The following is a 20,556-nucleotide window of genomic DNA, read 5'->3' as shown; positions in this document are numbered from 1 at the left end:
TGTCCATTCACTCTCATGTATTACTGAATATCTGTTATTATTCCCTCTGTACAAACAGCAGGACTTGTTATTATTCCCAATCCAGGACTGCCACCCTCCCCTCTTTATACTGGGATAGGCCGCCCCTACCCCCCAGTTCCCTGATTCATTGACCTCCACTTCCCAGTAATGTCGCCCTGAGGGGAAACCCCTGCTGCTTAAAGCCTGAGGCTCCCACTGAAATCTCTCTGGGGATTGTGGGTAATGTAGTTCTGTTAGTGAGTAGGAAGCAGATTTCCTGTCCCCTGATACAGATACACGATTATGAGCCGTGTTTATATCCAGTACCAGGTCTGTAGCCTCCTGCCCATAGATCAGTCTCCTTATACCCAGCACAGTATCAGCCAATCCAGGGGCCATTATCCCATCTGCCTCTCTGCCCTCATTATCTGCCCCCTCAGCCCCACACAGTGCAGCTCCATCTGATCCCTGTGCCAGTAAGGAACCCAATGTACCAGCCAAGTTGCACAGCTCCTCCATGTCAGGGATCCCCAGACCCAGTTGGACCCTTTCCCACAGCTGCTGGATCTGATCTTGTGGATCTTCTCTCCTTCCCTCCTTCTCCCTCTGGGCTTCTCTGTCCATCTTCCCTTTCAGGTGCAGCTCCTCAGTCTCTGTGTTTGGGTCGGTTCTGCTTCTGGATCAGTTTCTGGCCCCACTCCCCCCTGTATAACTCCCTATAGTTTAGGTGGGACAGTCCAAGTCCTTGGCCAAACAGGGGTGTAGTTATCTAGAAGTTGGCGGATATGAGATTGGGCCCATGTGTGGGTGTGTCCTAAAACACCCCAGTATTACAAAGTGTGGGGTTAGGGGGGGCCTTTACTCCTCTGTGGCCCATTCCCTATGTGACTCTGGGACGGGTCAGTACAGAACATTTCTCTGCTTTTCTCCCTCCTCCCCAGGCTCCTCATTCAGCAGTTCCACTTGGCACCTACAGGGGGAGTTACAAACACATGAGAATTGACACCATATTTGCTGATGGAATAGAAACAACCCCACAGATTTCGGTAGGTGCCCCTGTTGCACAATTTATTTATGAAGAAGCAGAATAAGATTTACAGTCAAACCTCAATTTTACTTTCCCTGATTTTCAGTTTTCCCCCATTTTACACTGTGTTTATGGTCCCACCAATATAAAATGCATTTCCCTGATTTTACAGTTTTACGGATATTATAATATTTTTAATGGTCCCCTAAAAACATAAAATAGGGGTTCTACTATATACCCCCAGCCCCTGCAGAGACTGTGCCACCTGTCCCAGGGTATTTATTAGCAATAATAACCCCCAATCCCTGTAGCCATTTCTCTACTCAATAACTGCCTTCCCGGACTGGTACCAGTAGAACATGGGTCACACTGGACTCTCTCACCCAGAATGGGCCTTCGCTAAGTGGAAGAGGAAGATGAGGATGTTGTGCAACTACACCTCTCTTGCTGCTGTACAGAAAAATAAAGACAGAGGGCGCCAGAGCTTCTTGCAAACAGCTAAACAGAAAGAGTTTATTGAACCCTCCCCAGGGTTACTCACAGCACAGATCTCAGAGGCAAGTGGAAAACTAGTTGACTAGCCCCGCCCATCTGTCCCACTTCCTGCTGCTTCCTTTCCCAGGCTGTGCAGGGGGGGCGGCGGCACTGTAGGATAGGAACCAATCAGCAGCTAGACTGACCTGATAGGGAACTAAAGCCTGTCTGTGCTTGTGTGACTGCAGGACTGTGATTGGCTCTGCCCCTCCCACTGTGCTTCTGGCAGGGACCATTAGGACACGCCCACCCCTCATTGGAAACCCAGACAGGGACCTGAGAGGATCTATAGGGAGCTCCAATAAAGGGGCCATTGTTACAGATAGGGTTAATGTTTAGCCCAAAGGGAAACCAGCACCGTATATTATTCATAATTGCCTACAGGGTTAGGGGTTTTCACTTTATCCAATATGTTAAAGGGACAGTATCCCCCCTATTGTTTATCTCCATTGTCGCTCTGGTCCCTCCTCCGTCACAGTCGGGGGATCAGTTTGCTGCTGGATCAATTAGATTCAGTTATGATTCCCCAGCCCTGTGTGCAGCAGCCCCAGCGTTTCTCTGACTATTTATTAATATATTCCTAGGGGAGAGCATTGCCTTTGGGGGAGCATTGCCTTTGGGGGAGCATTGCTTTTGGGGGAGCATTGCCTTTGGGGGAGCATTGCTTTTGGGGGAGCATTGCCTTTGGGGGAGCATTGCCTTTGGGGGAGCATTGCTTCTGGGGGAGCATTGCCTTTGGGGGAGCATTGCTTTTGGGGGAGCATTGCCTTTGGGGGAGTTTTGCCTTTGGGAGAGCATTGCCTTTGGGGGAGCATTGCCTTTGGGGGAGCATTGCCTTTGGGGGGAGCATTGCCTTTGGGGGAGCATTGCTTTTGGGGGAGCATTGCCTTTGGGGGAGCATTGCTTTTGGGGGAGCATTGCCTTTGGGGGAGTTTTGCCTTTGGGAGAGCATTGCCTTTGGGGGAGCATTGCTTTTGGGGGAGCATTGCCTTTGGGGGAGCATTGCTTTTGGGGGAGCATTGCCTTTGGGGGAGTTTTGCCTTTGGGAGAGCATTGCCTTTGGGGGAGCATTGCTTTTGGGGGAGCATTGCCTTTGGGGGAGTTTTGCCTTTGGGGGAGCATTGCCTTTGGGGGGGCATTGCCTTTGGGGGAGCATTGCCTTTGGGGGGGCATTGCCTTTGGGGGAGCATTGCCTTTGGGGGAGCATTGCTTTTGGGGGAGCATTGCCTTTGGGGGAGCATTGCCTTTGGGGGGGCATTGCCTTTGGGGGAGCATTGCCTTTGGGGGAGCATTGCTTTTGGGGGGGCATTGCCTTTGGGGGAACATTGCCTTTGGGGGAGCATTGCCTTTGGGGGAGCATTGCCTTTGGGGGAGCATTGCTTTTGGGGGAGCATTGCCTTTGGGGGAGCAGTTCTAAATGATTAATTTACAAGTGATTGGCATCTACATAACAAGCAGGTAAACAAGGATACCTAAGGGCGAAGACACATGGGGCGATTAGCTGCAACTTTTAATTAAATCAGTCATGGCGACTAATCGTGGTGACTTTTCTCCTAAAAGGTTAGATAGAAGTCGCTGCGACTAATTGCCCCGTGTGTCTTTGCCCTGAAAGGAGCAACTACAGACTGTCCTGATATCTGTCTGCTTCTGAAATCAATGGAGTGATTGATGTACTTATACACTGTGTAACTACTCCCTCCCATCCCCATACTCCTGCTCTTATACACTGTGTAACTACCCCCTCCCATCCCCATACTCCTGCTCTTATACACTGTGTAACTACCCCCTCCCATCCCCATACTCCTGCTCTTATACACTGTGCAACTACTCCCTCCCATCCCCATACTCCTGCTCTTATACACTGTGTAACTACCCCCTCCCATCCCCATACTCCTGCTCTTATACACTGTGTAACTACCCCCTCCCATCCCCATACTCCTGCCCTTATACACGGTGTAACTACTCCCTCCCATCCCCATACTCCTGCTCTTATACACTGTGTAACTACCCCCTCCCATCCCCATACTCCTGCCCTTATACACGGTGTAACTACTCCCTCCCATCCCCAAACTCCTGCTCTTATACACTGTGTAACTACTCCCTCCCATCCCCATACTCCTGCCCTTATACACTGTGTAACTACCCCCTCCCATACCCATACTCCTGCTCTTATACACTGTGTAACTACTCCCTCCCATCCCCATACTCCTGCCCTTATACACTGTGTAACTACCCCCTCCCATCCCCATACTCCTGCCCTTATACACTGTGTAACTACTCCCTCCCATCCCCATACTCCTGCCCTTATACACTGTGTAACTACCCCCTCCCATCCCCATACTCCTGCTCTTATATACTGTGTAACTACCCCCTCCCATCCCCATACTCCTGCTCTTATACACTGTGTAACTACTCCCTCCCATCCCCATACTCCTGCTCTTATACACCGTGTAACTACCCCCTCCCATCCCCATACTCCTGCTCTTATACACTGTGTAACTACTCCCTCCCATCCCCATACTCCTGCTCTTATACACTGTGTAACTACTCCCTCCCATCCCCATACTCCTGCTCTTATACACCGTGTAACTACTCCCTCCCATCCCCATACTCCTGCTCTTATACACTGTGTAACTACCCCCTCCCATCTCCATACTCCTGCTCTTATACACCGTGTAACTACTCCCTCCCATCCCCATACTCCTGCTCTTATACACTGTGTAACTACTCCCTCCCATCCCCATACTCCTGCCCTTATACACTGTGTAACTACCCCTCCCATCCCCATACTCCTGCCCTTATACACCGTGTAACTACCCCCTCCCATCCCCATACTCCTGCTCTTATACACTGTGTAACTACCCCCTCCCATCCCCATACTCCTGCCCTTATACACTGTGTAACTACCCCCTCCCATCCCCATACTCCTGCTCTTATACACTGTGTAACTACCCCCTCCCATCCCCATACTCCTGCCCTTATACACGGTGTAACTACCCCCTCCCATCCCCAAACTCCTGCTCTTATACACTGTGTAACTACCCCCTCCCATCCTCATACTCCTGCTCTTATACACTGTGTAACTACTCCCTCCCATCCCCATACTCCTGCCCTTATACACTGTGTAACTACCCCCTCCCATCCCCATACTCCTGCCCTTATACACTGTGTAACTACCCCCTCCCATCCCCATACTCCTGCCCTTATACACTGTGTAACTACTCCCTCCCATCCCCATACTCCTGCCCTTATACACTGTGTAACTACTCCCTCCCATCCCCATACTCCTGCTCTTATACACTGTGTAACTACCCCCTCCCATCCCCATACTCCTGCTCCTGCCCTTATACACTGTGTTACTACCCCCTCCCATCCCCATACTCCTGCCCTTATACACTGTGTAACTACTCCCTCCCATCCCCATACTCCTGCTCCTGCCCTTATACACTGTGTAACTACTCCCTCCCATCCCCATACTCCTGCTCCTGCCCTTATACACTGTGTAACTACTCCCTCCCATCCCCATACTCCTGCTCTTATACACTGTGTAACTACTCCCTCCCATCCCCATACTCCTGCCCTTATACACCGTGTAACTACTCCCTCACATCCCCATACTCCTGCCCTTATACACTGTGTAACTACCCCCTCCCATCCCCATACTCCTGCCCTTATACACTGTGTAACTACCCCCTCCCATCCCCATACTCCTGCCCTTATACACTGTGTAACTACTCCCTCCCATCCCCATACTCCTGCTCTTATACACCGTGTAACTACCCCCTCCCATCCCCATACTCCTGCTCTTATACACTGTGTAAATTCTCCCTCCCATCCCCATACTCCTGCTCCTGCCCTTATACACTGTGTAACTACTCCCTCCCATCCCCATACTCCTGCTCCTGCCCTTATACACTGTGTAACTACTCCCTCCCATCCCCATACTCCTGCCCTTATACCCTGTGTAACTACCCCCTCCCATCCCCATACTCCTGCTCTTATACACTGTGTAACTACCCCCTCCCATCCCCATACTCCTGCTCTTATACACCGTGTAACTACTCCCTCCCATCCCCATACTCCTGCCCTTATACACCGTGTAACTACTCCCTCACATCCCCATACTCCTGCCCTTATACACTGTGTAACTACCCCCTCCCATCCCCATACTCCTGCCCTTATACACTGTGTAACTACCCCCTCCCATCCCCATACTCCTGCCCTTATACACTGTGTAACTACTCCCTCCCATCCCCATACTCCTGCTCCTGCCCTTATACACTGTGTAACTACCCCCTCCCATCCCCATACTCCTGCTCTTATACACTGTGTAACTACCCCCTCCCACCCCCATACTCCTGCCCTTATACACTGTGTAACTACTCCCTCCCATCCCCATACTCCTGCTCCTGCCCTTATACACTGTGTAACTACCCCCTCCCATCCCCATACTCCTGCTCTTATACACTGTGTAACTACCCCTCCCATCCCCATACTCCTGCTCCTGCCCTTATACACTGTGTTACTACCCCTCCCATCCCCATACTCCTGCCCTTATACACTGTGTAACTACTCCCTCCCATCCCCATACTCCTGCTCCTGCCCTTATACACTGTGTAACTACTCCCTCCCATCCCCATACTCCTGCTCTTATACACCGTGTAACTACCCCCTCCCATCCCCATACTCCTGCTCTTATACACTGTGTAACTACCCCCTCCCATCCCCATACTCCTGCCCTTATACACTGTATAACTACCCCCTCCCACCCCCATACTCCTGCCCTTATACACTGTGTAACTACTCCCTCCCATCCCCATACTCCTGCTCCTGCCCTTATACACTGTGTAACTACTCCCTCCCATCCCCATACTCCTGCTCTTATACACCGTGTAACTACCCCCTCCCATCCCCATACTCCTGCTCTTATACACTGTGTAACTACCCCCTCCCATCCCCATACTCCTGCTCTTATACACTGTGTAACTACCCCCTCCCACCCCCATACTCCTGCCCTTATACACTGTGTAACTACTCCCTCCCATCCCCATACTCCTGCTCCTGCCCTTATACACTGTGTAACTACCCCCTCCCATCCCCATACTCCTGCTCTTATACACTGTGTAACTACCCCCTCCCATCCCCATACTCCTGCTCCTGCCCTTATACACTGTGTTACTACCCCCTCCCATCCCCATACTCCTGCCCTTATACACTGTGTAACTACTCCCTCCCATCCCCATACTCCTGCTCCTGCCCTTATACACTGTGTAACTACTCCCTCCCATCCCCATACTCCTGCCCTTATACCCTGTGTAACTACCCCCTCCCATCCCCATACTCCTGCTCTTATACACTGTGTAACTACCCCCTCCCATCCCCATACTCCTGCTCTTATACACCGTGTAACTACTCCCTCCCATCCCCATACTCCTGCCCTTATACACCGTGTAACTACTCCCTCACATCCCCATACTCCTGCCCTTATACACTGTGTAACTACCCCCTCCCATCCCCATACTCCTGCCCTTATACACTGTGTAACTACCCCCTCCCATCCCCATACTCCTGCCCTTATACACTGTGTAACTACTCCCTCCCATCCCCATACTCCTGCTCCTGCCCTTATACACTGTGTAACTACCCCCTCCCATCCCCATACTCCTGCTCTTATACACTGTGTAACTACCCCCTCCCACCCCCATACTCCTGCCCTTATACACTGTGTAACTACTCCCTCCCATCCCCATACTCCTGCTCCTGCCCTTATACACTGTGTAACTACCCCCTCCCATCCCCATACTCCTGCTCTTATACACTGTGTAACTACCCCCTCCCATCCCCATACTCCTGCTCCTGCCCTTATACACTGTGTTACTACCCCCTCCCATCCCCATACTCCTGCCCTTATACACTGTGTAACTACTCCCTCCCATCCCCATACTCCTGCTCCTGCCCTTATACACTGTGTAACTACTCCCTCCCATCCCCATACTCCTGCTCTTATACACCGTGTAACTACCCCCTCCCATCCCCATACTCCTGCTCTTATACACTGTGTAACTACCCCCTCCCATCCCCATACTCCTGCCCTTATACACTGTATAACTACCCCCTCCCACCCCCATACTCCTGCCCTTATACACTGTGTAACTACTCCCTCCCATCCCCATACTCCTGCTCCTGCCCTTATACACTGTGTAACTACTCCCTCCCATCCCCATACTCCTGCTCTTATACACCGTGTAACTACCCCCTCCCATCCCCATACTCCTGCTCTTATACACTGTGTAACTACCCCCTCCCATCCCCATACTCCTGCTCTTATACACTGTGTAACTACCCCCTCCCACCCCCATACTCCTGCCCTTATACACTGTGTAACTACTCCCTCCCATCCCCATACTCCTGCTCCTGCCCTTATACACTGTGTAACTACCCCCTCCCATCCCCATACTCCTGCTCTTATACACTGTGTAACTACCCCTCCCATCCCCATACTCCTGCTCCTGCCCTTATACACTGTGTTACTACCCCCTCCCATCCCCATACTCCTGCCCTTATACACTGTGTAACTACTCCCTCCCATCCCCATACTCCTGCTCCTGCCCTTATACACTGTGTAACTACTCCCTCCCATCCCCATACTCCTGCTCTTATACACCGTGTAACTACCCCCTCCCATCCCCATACTCCTGCTCTTATACACTGTGTAACTACTCCCTCCCATCCCCATACTCCTGCTCTTATACACTGTGTAACTACCCCCTCCCATCCCCATACTCCTGCTCTTATACACTGTGTAACTACCCCCTCCCATCCCCATACTCCTGCTCCTGCCCTTATACACTGTGTAACTACCCCCTCCCATCCCCATACTCCTGCCCTTATACACTGTGTTACTACCCCCTCCCATCCCCATACTCCTGCCCTTATACACTGTGTAACTACTCCCTCCCATCCCCATACTCCTGCTCCTGCCCTTATACACTGTGTAACTACTCCCTCCCATCCCCATACTCCTGCTCTTATACACCGTGTAACTACTCCCTCCCATCCCCATACTCCTGCTCTTATACACTGTGTAACTACTCCCTCCCATCCCCATACTCCTGCTCTTATACACTGTGTAACTACCCCCTCCCATCCCCATACTCCTGCTCTTATACACTGTGTAACTACCCCCTCCCATCCCCATACTCCTGCCCTTATACACCGTGTAACTACTCCCTCACATCCCCATACTCCTGCCCTTATACACCGTGTAACTACCCCCTCCCATCCCCATACTCCTGCCCTTATACACTGTGTAACTACCCCCTCCCATCCCCATACTCCTGCCCTTATACACTGTGTAACTACTCCCTCCCATCCCCATACTCCTGCTCTTATACACTGTGTAACTACCCCCTCCCATCCCCATACTCCTGCTCTTATACACCGTGTAACTACCCCCTCCCATCCCCATACTCCTGCTCTTATACACTGTGTAAATACTCCCTCCCATCCCCATATTCCTGCTCCTGCCCTTATACACTGTGTAACTACTCCCTCCCATCCCCATACTCCTGCTCCTGCCCTTATACACTGTGTAACTACCCCCTCCCATCCCCATACTCCTGCCCTTATACACTGTGTAACTACCCCCTCCCATCCCCATACTCCTGCTCTTATACACTGTGTAACTACTCCCTCCCATCCCCATACTCCTGCTCCTGCCCTTATACACTGTGTAACTACTCCCTCCCATCCCCATACTCCTGCTCTTATACACCGTGTAACTACTCCCTCCCATCCCCATACTCCTGCCCTTATACACCGTGTAACTACTCCCTCACATCCCCATACTCCTGCTCTTATACACTGTGTAACTACCCCCTCCCATCCCCATACTCCTGCCCTTATACACTGTGTAACTACTCCCTCCCATCCCCATACTCCTGCTCTTATACACTGTGTAACTACCCCCTCCCATCCCCATACTCCTGCCCTTATACACCGTGTAACTACCCCCTCCCATCCCCATACTCCTGCTCTTATACACTGTGTAAATACTCCCTCCCATCCCCATACTCCTGCTCCTGCCCTTATACACTGTGTAACTACTCCCTCCCATCCCCATACTCCTGCTCCTGCCCTTATACACTGTGTAACTACTCCCTCCCATCCCCATACTCCTGCCCTTATACACTGTGTAACTACTCCCTCCCATCCCCATACTCCTGCCCTTATACACTGTGTAACTACTCCCTCCCATCCCCATACTCCTGCTCTTATACACCGTGTAACTACTCCCTCCCATCCCCATACTCCTGCCCTTATACACCGTGTAACTACTCCCTCACATCCCCATACTCCTGCTCTTATACACTGTGTAACTACCCCCTCCCATCCCCATACTCCTGCCCTTATACACTGTGTAACTACTCCCTCCCATCCCCATACTCCTGCTCTTATACACTGTGTAACTACCCCCTCCCATCCCCATACTCCTGCCCTTATACACCGTGTAACTACCCCCTCCCATCCCCATACTCCTGCTCTTATACACTGTGTAAATACTCCCTCCCATCCCCATACTCCTGCTCCTGCCCTTATACACTGTGTAACTACTCCCTCCCATCCCCATACTCCTGCTCCTGCCCTTATACACTGTGTAACTACCCCCTCCCATCCCCATACTCCTGCTCTTATACACTGTGTAACTACCCCCTCCCATCCCCATACTCCTGCTCTTATACACCGTGTAACTACCCCCTCCCATCCCCATACTCCTGCTCTTATACACTATACAACACCTTTATCCCCCAGTTACCCCATACACTTTCAAAGTGTTCAAACCCTCTTCCCCACATGTCTCTCCTACTGTTGCTGGCTGCAGGGGATGTCTCTCCTACTGTTACTGGCTGCAGGGGATGTCTCTCCTACTGTTGCTGGCTGCAGGGGATGTCTCTCCTACTGTTACCGGCTGCAGGGGGTGTCTCTCCTACTGTTACTGGCTGCAGGGGATGTCTCTCCTACTGTTGCTGGCTGCAGGGGATGTATCTCCTACTGTTACTGGCTGCAGGGGATGTCTCTCCTACTGTTGCTGGCTGCAGGGGATGTCTCTCCTACTGTTACTGGCTGCAGGGGATGTCTCTCCTACTGTTACTGGCTGCAGGGGATGTCTCTCCTACTGTTACTGGCTGCAGGGGATGTCTCTCCTACTGTTACTGGCTGCAGGAGTGTCTCTCCTACTGTTACTGGCTGCAGGGGATGTCTCTCCTACTGTCACTGGCTGCAGGGGATGTCTCTCCTACTGTCACTGGCTGCAGGGGATGTCTCTCCTACTGTCACTGGCTGCAGGGGATGTCTCTCCTACTGTTACTGGCTGCAGGGGATGTCTCTCCTACTGATACTGGCTGCAGGGGATGTCTCTCCTACTGTCACTGGCTGCAGGGGATGTCTCTCCTACTGTTACTGGCTGCAGGGGGTGTCTCTCCTACTGTTACTGGCTGCAGGGGGTGTCTCTCCTACTGTTACTGGCTGCAGGGGATGTCTCTCCTACTGTTACTGGCTGCAGGGGATGTCTCTCCTACTGTTGCTGGCTGCAGGGGATGTCTCTCCTACTGTTACTGGCTGCAGGGGATGTCTCTCCTACTGTTACTGGCTGCAGGGGATGTCTCTCCTACTGTTACTGGCTGCAGGGGGTGTCTCTCCTACTGTTACTGGCTGCAGGGGGTGTCTCTCCTACTGTTACTGGCTGCAGGGGGTGTCTCTCCTACTGTTACTGGCTGCAGGGGATGTCTCTCCTACTGTTACTGGCTGCAGGGGGTGTCTCTCCTACTGTCACTGGCTGCAGGGGATGTCTCTCCTACTGTTACTGGCTGCAGGGGGTGTCTCTCCTACTGTCACTGGCTGCAGGGGGTGTCTCTCCTACTGTTACTGGCTGCAGGGGGTGTCTCTCCTATTGTTACTGGCTGCAGGGGGTGTCTCTCCTACTGTTACTGGCTGCAGGGGGTGTCTCTCCTACTGTTACTGGCTGCAGGGGGTGTCTCTCCTACTGTTACTGGCTGCAGGGGATGTCTCTCCTACTATTCTTGGCTGCAGGGGGTGTCTCTCCTACTGTTACTGGCTGCAGTCTCTCCAACCCCGGGGCCCAGCTCCCTACCTGCTTATTCCCATTCCCACACTCCCTACATTCCGTTCCTGCCCCTTAAAGTGATTGCGACAGTATAAAATGCCCTTATCAGTATATGAAGCTGTACCCAAGCCCACCTGTAGGTTCTGTGTTTCCTGGCGGTTCTGTTTCTCTCAGTAAATTCTGTATCAGATCCTGGACCCGAGTGCCTGGCAGCCCGACTGTCGCTGCACAAGTGGAACTCACTGATGTCACAAACTGGCAGGCTCCTCCCCTTTCACTTTCCGTTACTCTGAGTGTAGAACAATCACATGACCCTCACATGTGACCCTTATTTCCCTCTGTAGCTCCTTATTTGTGTTGGGCTGAAAAAACCCCACAGACTGTTCTTCCCCTTCAGCTGATTCTTCCACTTTTTCTTCTTATTCTTGTTTTTGTTTTTAGTGCCCCCCATTTTCTAAACTCTACTCCTCCTACAGTTTAGGGGTACAACACCCAATTTATCTCAATGTATGCGGATGACACCCTAATTTACTTACCCAGACCAGGCTTTGGGGTTGGTCCTACAGGTAATTAACACTCACACCAACTACTCTGGCCTCAGAATCAACTGGGATAAGTCATTACTTCTTCCTATTGATCCCTTCAGCGGCACTCGGCTTTGGGCCCAGAAGGACTGTCCCCCCTGTGCCCCCCTGATGGTGGCCCTGAGTGTCGGACTGGCCCCCCAGGATGCCAGGAAAACTCCCAGTGGGCCCAGGTGTCAGTGGGCCCTCCTGCCTCTAACCATTCCGCCTATTTCATGGCCATTCCCTTTTTCTTGCTTGGAAACAAAAACACTGAGGAATAGATTATAGCATGTAAAGTAAATAGACTGGTAGAACTAATGGGCTGAATGAGACAAGGGAGAAAAATCATTTGGAGAGCCGGCCCATGGTTTGGGGTCTTGTGGTGGCCCCTGGCATCCCAGTCCCACACTGTGTCTGAGGGACTAAGGTTAAAGGTTAGAAACAGTGGGTGGGGTCACCAACCACCAGGGGCCCCAAACATTGCTCAGTCTTTTCTTTCCTGTATGACTGGGGCCCAAGGCTAAAACTGGGTGACGTCACATGTTTTAAATCAATATGAAGTTTCTTCCCAAACTCCCCTTTCTGGTTTCAGTTTGCTGTTTCTTCTCATTTCTGCCCCCCCCCCCCCTTACTCACAGAGAACTTGAGCTAAAGCAATATTAACTCTTTGCTTACCAGCCTCTCTACAATCTCCCCAACATCTCAGCTTGCAGTGTAGTCTTTTGGTTTGTTTCCCTATTACACACCCATAAGTAAAGCTACTCTGTACAACAGCAGTGCCACTGATGGGGGGGCTGTGCTTTAAATATGATTAAACCTCCCTAGTGAGAGTGCCCCCCCTTGAACTGAGCCCAGACCCAGCACTTTGTATACTGACCCTTGTGCCGGCTTCATAGGCCTCATTATAAAGTTATTGCTTAAAGTGGGTTATTTTGAAATTAAATTGAATAATCATTGTCTACAATTTGTTTAATTATATAATAGTTTCCTTATCTAACATATGTCATTCTAGAAAACAGTAAAAGATTTCAGTGGGACCTGTTTGAGAAAAGCACAGCAAGCTCTCAACCAGACTTTAATAAAGACTCTGAAGCATGGAAAAGGCTAACTAAGAATGAACTGGTGATTTTATTTAAAAAAAATGATTATTACAAAATACTATTTCATTAAAAGTAACTGTAAAATCTATTTCATTCTTTAATCAGGGGACAAACATCACATACTGACAGTTCTGCTGAAGAAGCTCACCCAGGGCTTCAGAGTCTTCACGGCTGCAAATGTGAGAATTGCATCCTTATGTCCAGTGTTGGAGCTTAATGGGTCCAGCGAGTAACTGTATTGTAGGGAATCCAAGCTTTATTGAGCGCCGTCTCACAGAGGCCTTTGTTTTATGTTAACATTAGTGATGAGCGAATCTGTCCCGTTTCACTTTGCCAAAAAATTGGCAAATCTTTTAAAATATTTGTGAAATGGTGAAAAATTGCAGAAATGGCAAAAATATTGCGCATAAAAAAAATTGATGTGCACAATTTTTTTTACACCATTTCTTTGGTGCACTGTGAATTTTGTCTCCTGTTTTGTAAAAAAATCCACCAATGGCAAACCGTGAAAATTTGCCGCAAATCCATGCCTGGCAAATAGTTCACCCATAAATAGTTACGATTACTAATGAATTTGAAGACACACCCCAGGGATGATGGCTACCATAGGTAAGTATCACTTTGTGATCTAATAACGTACATAAAGGATGTAGGGCAGCCACCATGGGCTGAGATATAACCCACAAAATGCCTTCCCACTGGCAATAAAGTCAATTGTTGGTAGGAAGGCATACGCGGCACTTGCTGTTCCTAAGATTTGCTGAGCAGAAAACTTTGGGTGACTTTGGTATAAGAAGCAATGGATATACATTCCCACTGGCGCACAGGGAAATTAGTCGCCTGCAGTTAATCTCAGCTACCGTGGGCGACTTATCCCCCCAAAATGCCTTTCCATCAGCAATACAGTGAATTGCTAATGGGAATTTTGGTTAACTTTGCATGAGAGCATTTGGAGCACTGTCCATCTGTGCCTGTTGATTATGTGGTTATGTGGCCTAACTGTCTCACGTTTGTGTATCAATTGTGCTTACCTTGTCAATGAAGATTCTCATTCATCCAGGCCATGATATACAGTATCTAGTAGAACTAAGTCCTAAAACAACTGGACTTTTTGAAGCTTTTCTTGAAAATGTTTCACCACTCATCCGAGTGGCTTCTTTAGTTCAAATGACTGGTAGGGAATTCCCCGGTATTTAAACCCTTGATGGTAGTACAGTCACAGACATCCAATCACAATGGTTCCATTGAACTTGTTCAGTTAGGTGTTAGCTGAAACTGACAGGTGTAAGAAGGTAGGAACCAATCACAATGGCACTATGATTTTCATTGATGCAGGTGTTAATCCTTCAAAGTACATGACTGGAAGTGTGAACTGTCGTGAAACTGCTGGGGTAAGGATGTCAAAGCGCCATTGTATGTTGGTGACAAGCGGTGTCTCAGGCTCTTTCACACCTCTTTCAAGCCATCTGTCCTCTTGGTCCAAAATATGCACGTTACTGTCCTCAAAAGAGTGTCCTCAGCTCAGAAAAGTCCAGTTATTTTTAAACTTAATTCTACTAGATACTGTGCTTACCTTGTTTCTCTTAAGGAATTACAAACACTGTAATTATTCGAATCTTAACAATGTAAAGATTTACTTTACTGGGATGTTTTTGCTCTACAGGTGTTTCAATTACTGGACTTTATACTTTTTGGATCTGTACATAAGGACTTTATCGTTTGGATCACAGGATTGGGTGTTGTGATTTTTTTTGCATTGTACCAGCAAATGAATATGCTATTTATGTACCTATATATGATCTCACACTACATTGGTCTGTATGCCTGACAAAGGGGGCCGCCCCCGAAACATTGCTTTGCTTGAAATAAACACACAGGGGAAAGCGCCGCTTGCATTGTACCTGTTGTACCAGCCATTTTCTTCATGAATGTCGGTAATTTTAACCAACCAGAACCTTACTATACAACAAGACCCTGAGACAAGGTTCTCAGCATAACTGATGCTTTATTCATTAATCAAACACAGAGCCTTGTGGAAGCTTTCAGCAACACAGAACAGCAACTGAAATGTGTCACTAACAGCTTCCAATGAGACCCTGAAAGTCTCAGCCTTTTATAGAATATGTCCTACCTATCTAAAATGTATATAACACCCCTTTTACAACTGTCTGTGGGCTCTGTGGTTCCAGCTGTACAAATAGCAAAGTGCATGTAGGGGCTCAGCCAATCAGCACTATCATGTCTGGCCCTAGTGATTTTATAAGATGTTATACTCAACATCCCCCCTTAAGCTGTTAAACAGCCTACATTATCATATGGATTGGGAACCCCCGGAGACAAAGGAGCATATAGAAATTATTTGTGGCATAGCAATAAACATAAGCAATCCAAAGTTAGATGTCAGGGTAAGGACATTCTGACAATGGTGAGTAGCTTTATCAAGATGGGGGCAGCAACACTAGGGTCTTAAGTTCTGCCCCAATACCTTTATATCAGCTTATCCACAGAGACACACAGGAGTTATTACATAACTTTTCTTTCTTATCAGGTTGAATTATAAAAGCAATTTATCATTAGCACCTATTAGTGATAAAGAGACATTTAACATGGATGCAGATATACAGGGAGTTTCATCAATATTGCAAGGCTAGACAGTTCTACAATCCTTCTTTAACTATGTTATACTAACTCAAATTATTGCTGAAACATAGGAGGTACAGTATCTTATGGTACATAGTAATATTCTTATGGGTAGGTATATGCCGATAACAAAAGCAACACACAATAGTATGGATTTCCAAGAAAATTACTCCTCACTTCCCACATTTCCCAACCATCTGAATAGATTATACAGAGTACAAAGACTATGAATTGAGATACAGAAACATCCCCAACAGTCACTCTGACTCTCAGCTATTGCTGTAGGTTTATGTAGGTGTAAGAGTTGGTAGTTAGCCCACAAAGCTGTTGTTGGGATTGGACAAAAAGTAAAGAAGCCACGTGTAGAGATTGTAAACAGTCCTCCAATTGCATCCATATGATGTCCATTCAATAGAGTAGTAGTAGGCGAAAGTTTGTTCCTTTGTGGAAAGGACTAGCGTTTTCGGCGATTTGCGAGAAATCGCGCCGCCACGTGTGCCATCCCACTGGCGACTTACATTTTCGCCGGTGGGATGGCAGGGGAAGGCAACTTGGGGAGATTAGTTGCCCGTGAACAGGGAGTTTTGTCGCGGGCGACTAATCTCCCCGTGTGCCAGAGCCCACAGGGTCTGTGTGCGATTTGAAACAGCAGGCGATTTGAAGTAGCCTCGTATGTTTTGACGCTGGCGATTTCCATTGATTTAGCATTGGCGTCTTGTCGCTCGTCTTGTCTCCAAATCACTCTTTTAAAAATCCCCTCGTGTGCTAGAGCCCTAATACAAAGGAAAGAAGTGATAACAACAGTATGTATGTATGTATGTATGTATATCTTTATTTATAAAGTGCTACTTATGTACGCAGCGCTGTACAGTAGAATACATTAATACAAACAGGGGGTTAATAAGATAATAGATAAATACAAAGTATAACAGTAAATACAAGATAAATACAGTTGCAATAAGTTAAGAGTCGAGGACACAAGAGGATGGAGGTCCCTGCCCCGTAGAGCTTACAATCTATATGGGAGGGTAACTTACAGACACAAATAGGCAAATATAAGTGCAGTAGGTCACAGTGGGTGACACTACAATATAAGTGCCAGTTCCCAGATCAGGTGCTGGGCGAGTGCTCCCAACAGGTGCCCTAAAGAGATTAATCTTCATTAGTTGGTGGGATACCTGAATCTTTTCAATGTACTAGTGGGGCTGTTAGTGTTTACTTGGCAAACAGCAAAGCCAGAATGCATTTCTGTTTAGGAACCATAAAGATTGTTACATAGGGTAAATCAGTAACAGGAACTTTTCCCTTGAAGGGCTGTTCTTCTAGCGGCTCATTTAGTAACAGCCATGGTTCTCAGTTAAGAACAATAGTAAATCTTTTAGAATGTCAAAGGGATTAGTAGGTATCATACCTTTGAAAAAATGTGACTTCATATTAGCACAGCTGTGTATTGCCCTACACATGCAGACACAAAATGTAATGTGTTGCTTTTCCATAGTGCCGGGACGTTATGCAAAGTCTTTATGATGACACTAGGGGACAGTAACATGAGCATATAATTTTTCAATGTCTGTAGCACAGGCACAAATGTTGTGTTCACATGGAGCGAAGGCTTGTTCAATAGGTGAAAAGGTGCTAGAGAAATGTCCCACTATACCCCCCTCTTGTTGGGTTGCAACTGCAGCCCAACAGTATTCATTTGAAAAGACATATAATTCAATAGATTCATATTTGTTAGGGAGATGAAGAGGTGGAGTGTGCAATATGTCCGACATATAGGAGAGTAAAACTTCAGTTTTTAGAGTCAGAGAGAGTAACAGGAGTTTTAGCAGAAAGATAAGTAGTCTGGGGTTTCCCTATCAAAGCCACAAACCAACAGTGCAGATAGACTGTTCCTGCAGACACAGCCCAGGGGGGAGAGTAGATAAACTGAAATAGAAGCAGGAAAGCAGGATAGTGACTATAGAGACTAAGGTCTCTAGAGTCCATGCTACCATTTTCTGGCCAGGAAAAGGCGGCATCTTTCTCTTTACCCCATTTGACCCATTTGTCATGATATTTAATGAGACCTTTATCATTTAAGGAGGTTTTGATTACATATTTCTTCCAGCATAGCTGGTAAAGGTTTGGGTCTAAACCTATGGAACATGTTGTCTACATAGACAGCAATCCCAAATATACAGAAGAAAAATGAGAATTAGTCCTGTTAGACAAATGCCAAAAAAGAGTATGTTTGGATATGAGAAAAATATAGAGACTGACATGTGATAATATCCTTTATCTATGTGAAGTGCACAGTGTGGGGCAGTGTTTTTACTGGGGATAGGACCGGCAGTGTGAGGCTTTCTAAACTTTGTAAGGAAGTTCTGTTAAATTCACAGATGTCAATACTAATAATATTTATTGAACATATATGAATTTAAACAGACTCTTGGATAGGAAAGCAGCCATACACCATACACTAAAATGATTCCCATCAAAGGACCTGGTCCCCCAAACTCTGGCCTGCTCGGTCGCCCGATAAACAGAAACCGCAGAGTTACCCCTGAACACAAACACTCTCCGTGAAGGAGTTACCAGGTCCCTTATGGACAGTTCATACTGGGGGTTTATACTGGGATTACACACACAGTACTGGAGCACCAGGTTCCCCCAGGTTATGGCTCCGGGCTTGAGTCCCAGCTTGGGTCAGCACCAGTCACACAGTATACACAACAGTCAGGGACTCTTTTCAACATACACTCATTGTGTTAAATTCTAGCTTTGTTGTAGTATTGGATTGTATTTAAATTTAAAGTCACTGTGTTACATACAGAGAAGTTATTGGGCTGATGGGCACTAAAGTGAATAATATTCTGTACATTAGCCCTGGGGGGGGGAGTGTAAGGGGCAGATACACTCACTGTGTTACATACAGAGAAGTTATTGGGCTGATGGGCACTAAAGTGAGTAATATTCTGTACCTTAGCCCTGGGGGGGGAGTGTAAGGGGCAGATACACTCACTGTGTTACATACAGAGAAGTTATTGGGCTGATGGGCACTAAAGTGAATAATATTCTGTACCTTAGCCCTGGGGGGGGAGTGTAAGGGGCAGATACAGTCACTGTGTTACATACAGAGAAGTTATTGGGCTGATGGGCACTAAAGTGAATAATATTCTGTATCTTAGCCCTGGGGGGGGGGGGAGTGTAAGGGGCAGATACAGTCACTGTGTTACATACAGAGAAGTTATTGGGCTGATGGACACTAAAGTGAATAATATTCTGTACCTTAGCCCTGGGGGGGGGGGGGGTGTAAGGGGCAGATACACTCACTGTGTTACATACAGAGAAGTTATTGGGCTGATGGGCACTAAAGTGAATAATATTCTGTACCTTAGCCCTGGGGGGGGAGTGTAAGGGGCAGATACAGTCACTGTGTTACATACAGAGAAGTTATTGGGCTGATGGGCACTAAAGTGAATAATATTCTGTATCTTAGCCCTGGGGGGGGAGTGTAAGGGGCAGATACACTCACTGTGTTATATACAGAGAAGTTATTGGGCTGATGGGCACTAAAGTGAATAATATTCTGTACCTTAGCCCTGAGGGGGGTGTAAGGGGCAGATACACTCACTGTGTTACATACAGAGAAGTTATTGGGCTGATGGGCACTAAAGTGAATAATATTCTGTACCATAGCCCTGGGGGGGAGTGTAAGGGGCAGATACAGTCACTGTGTTACATACAGAGAAGTTATTGGGCTGATGGGCACTAAAGTGAACAATATTCTGTACCTTAGCCCTGGGGGGGGGAGTGTAAGGGGCAGATACAGTCACTGTGTTACATACAGAGAAGCCTTTACACTGGGGCAGTTTATTCCCAGAGGGGCTGTTTGTAACAGCAAAGTGACTAAAGCTTTTGTCTCAGCTTCTGCCTCTGTTTCCAACCTTTGTAACTTATATTTGTTACACAGCTCAGTATTTGGGGTCATTACAAGGGGGAAAGAAAAGCCCCACAATAAGGATTCAGCTAAAGTCTCGCCCCAAGCTCAAAAGGACTTCAGTTATTTAGAGAGCAGCCAGACAGGCCTGTGATTGGTTGGCTAGTATGCATGTTTAATAGGGAACAGGCAGAGACTAGAGCAAGCAGGCAGGGGAAAGAAGAATATTGTGAGTCGCTCCCTAAGCTCAGTGACATCAGCCAAGAGCAGACTGAGCATGTGCAGTAGTTGGGCAAAAGATGGAGAGCTACTGTGGGCATCTTCAGGGGCATGGGGCTTTATTTCTATAGAGCTTTGGGGGCTTTGGGCTGGTACAGGGGCTCAGAACTCACAGCTAAACATTTCTAGCCATATTCTTTTCTAGGCTTTAGTTGTCCTTTAAAGGACAACTTAAGTCTAAAAAAAGAATATGGCTAGAAATGTTTAGCTGTGAGCTCCTGTACCAGCCCAAAGCCACTTTTAGCTGAATCCTTATTGTGGGACTTTTCTTTCCCCCTTGTAATGATCCCAAATACTGAGCTGTGTAACAAATATAAGTTACAAAGGTTGGAAACAGAGGCAGAAGCTGAGACAAAAGCTTTAGT

General features: G+C 47.9%; 1 long non-coding RNA gene across 2 annotated transcripts in view; it reads right to left on the bottom strand.

Annotated features, from left to right (window-relative positions):
• Positions 1-623: 623 nt before the first annotated feature.
• LOC101731387 overlaps positions 624-20,556 on the bottom strand; it is a 44,234-nt gene continuing 24,301 nt past the window's right edge. Inside the window, exons 1-3 of one of the 2 annotated variants that reach the window (XR_004223207.1) lie at positions 11,819-11,935; positions 913-970; positions 624-697 (exon numbers count right to left, since the gene is read on the bottom strand). This is a non-coding gene — a long non-coding RNA (uncharacterized LOC101731387). Of the gene's footprint in view, positions 698-912; positions 971-11,818; positions 11,936-20,556 lie in introns of those variants that run through there. The other variant, XR_001171167.3, reaches the window with a different exon arrangement.

This window comes from Xenopus tropicalis, chromosome 6 (assembly GCF_000004195.4).
Source record: "Xenopus tropicalis strain Nigerian chromosome 6, UCB_Xtro_10.0, whole genome shotgun sequence".
Lineage (NCBI taxonomy): Eukaryota > Metazoa > Chordata > Amphibia > Anura > Pipidae > Xenopus > Xenopus tropicalis.
This window is presented reverse-complemented; position numbering and strand designations above follow the sequence as displayed.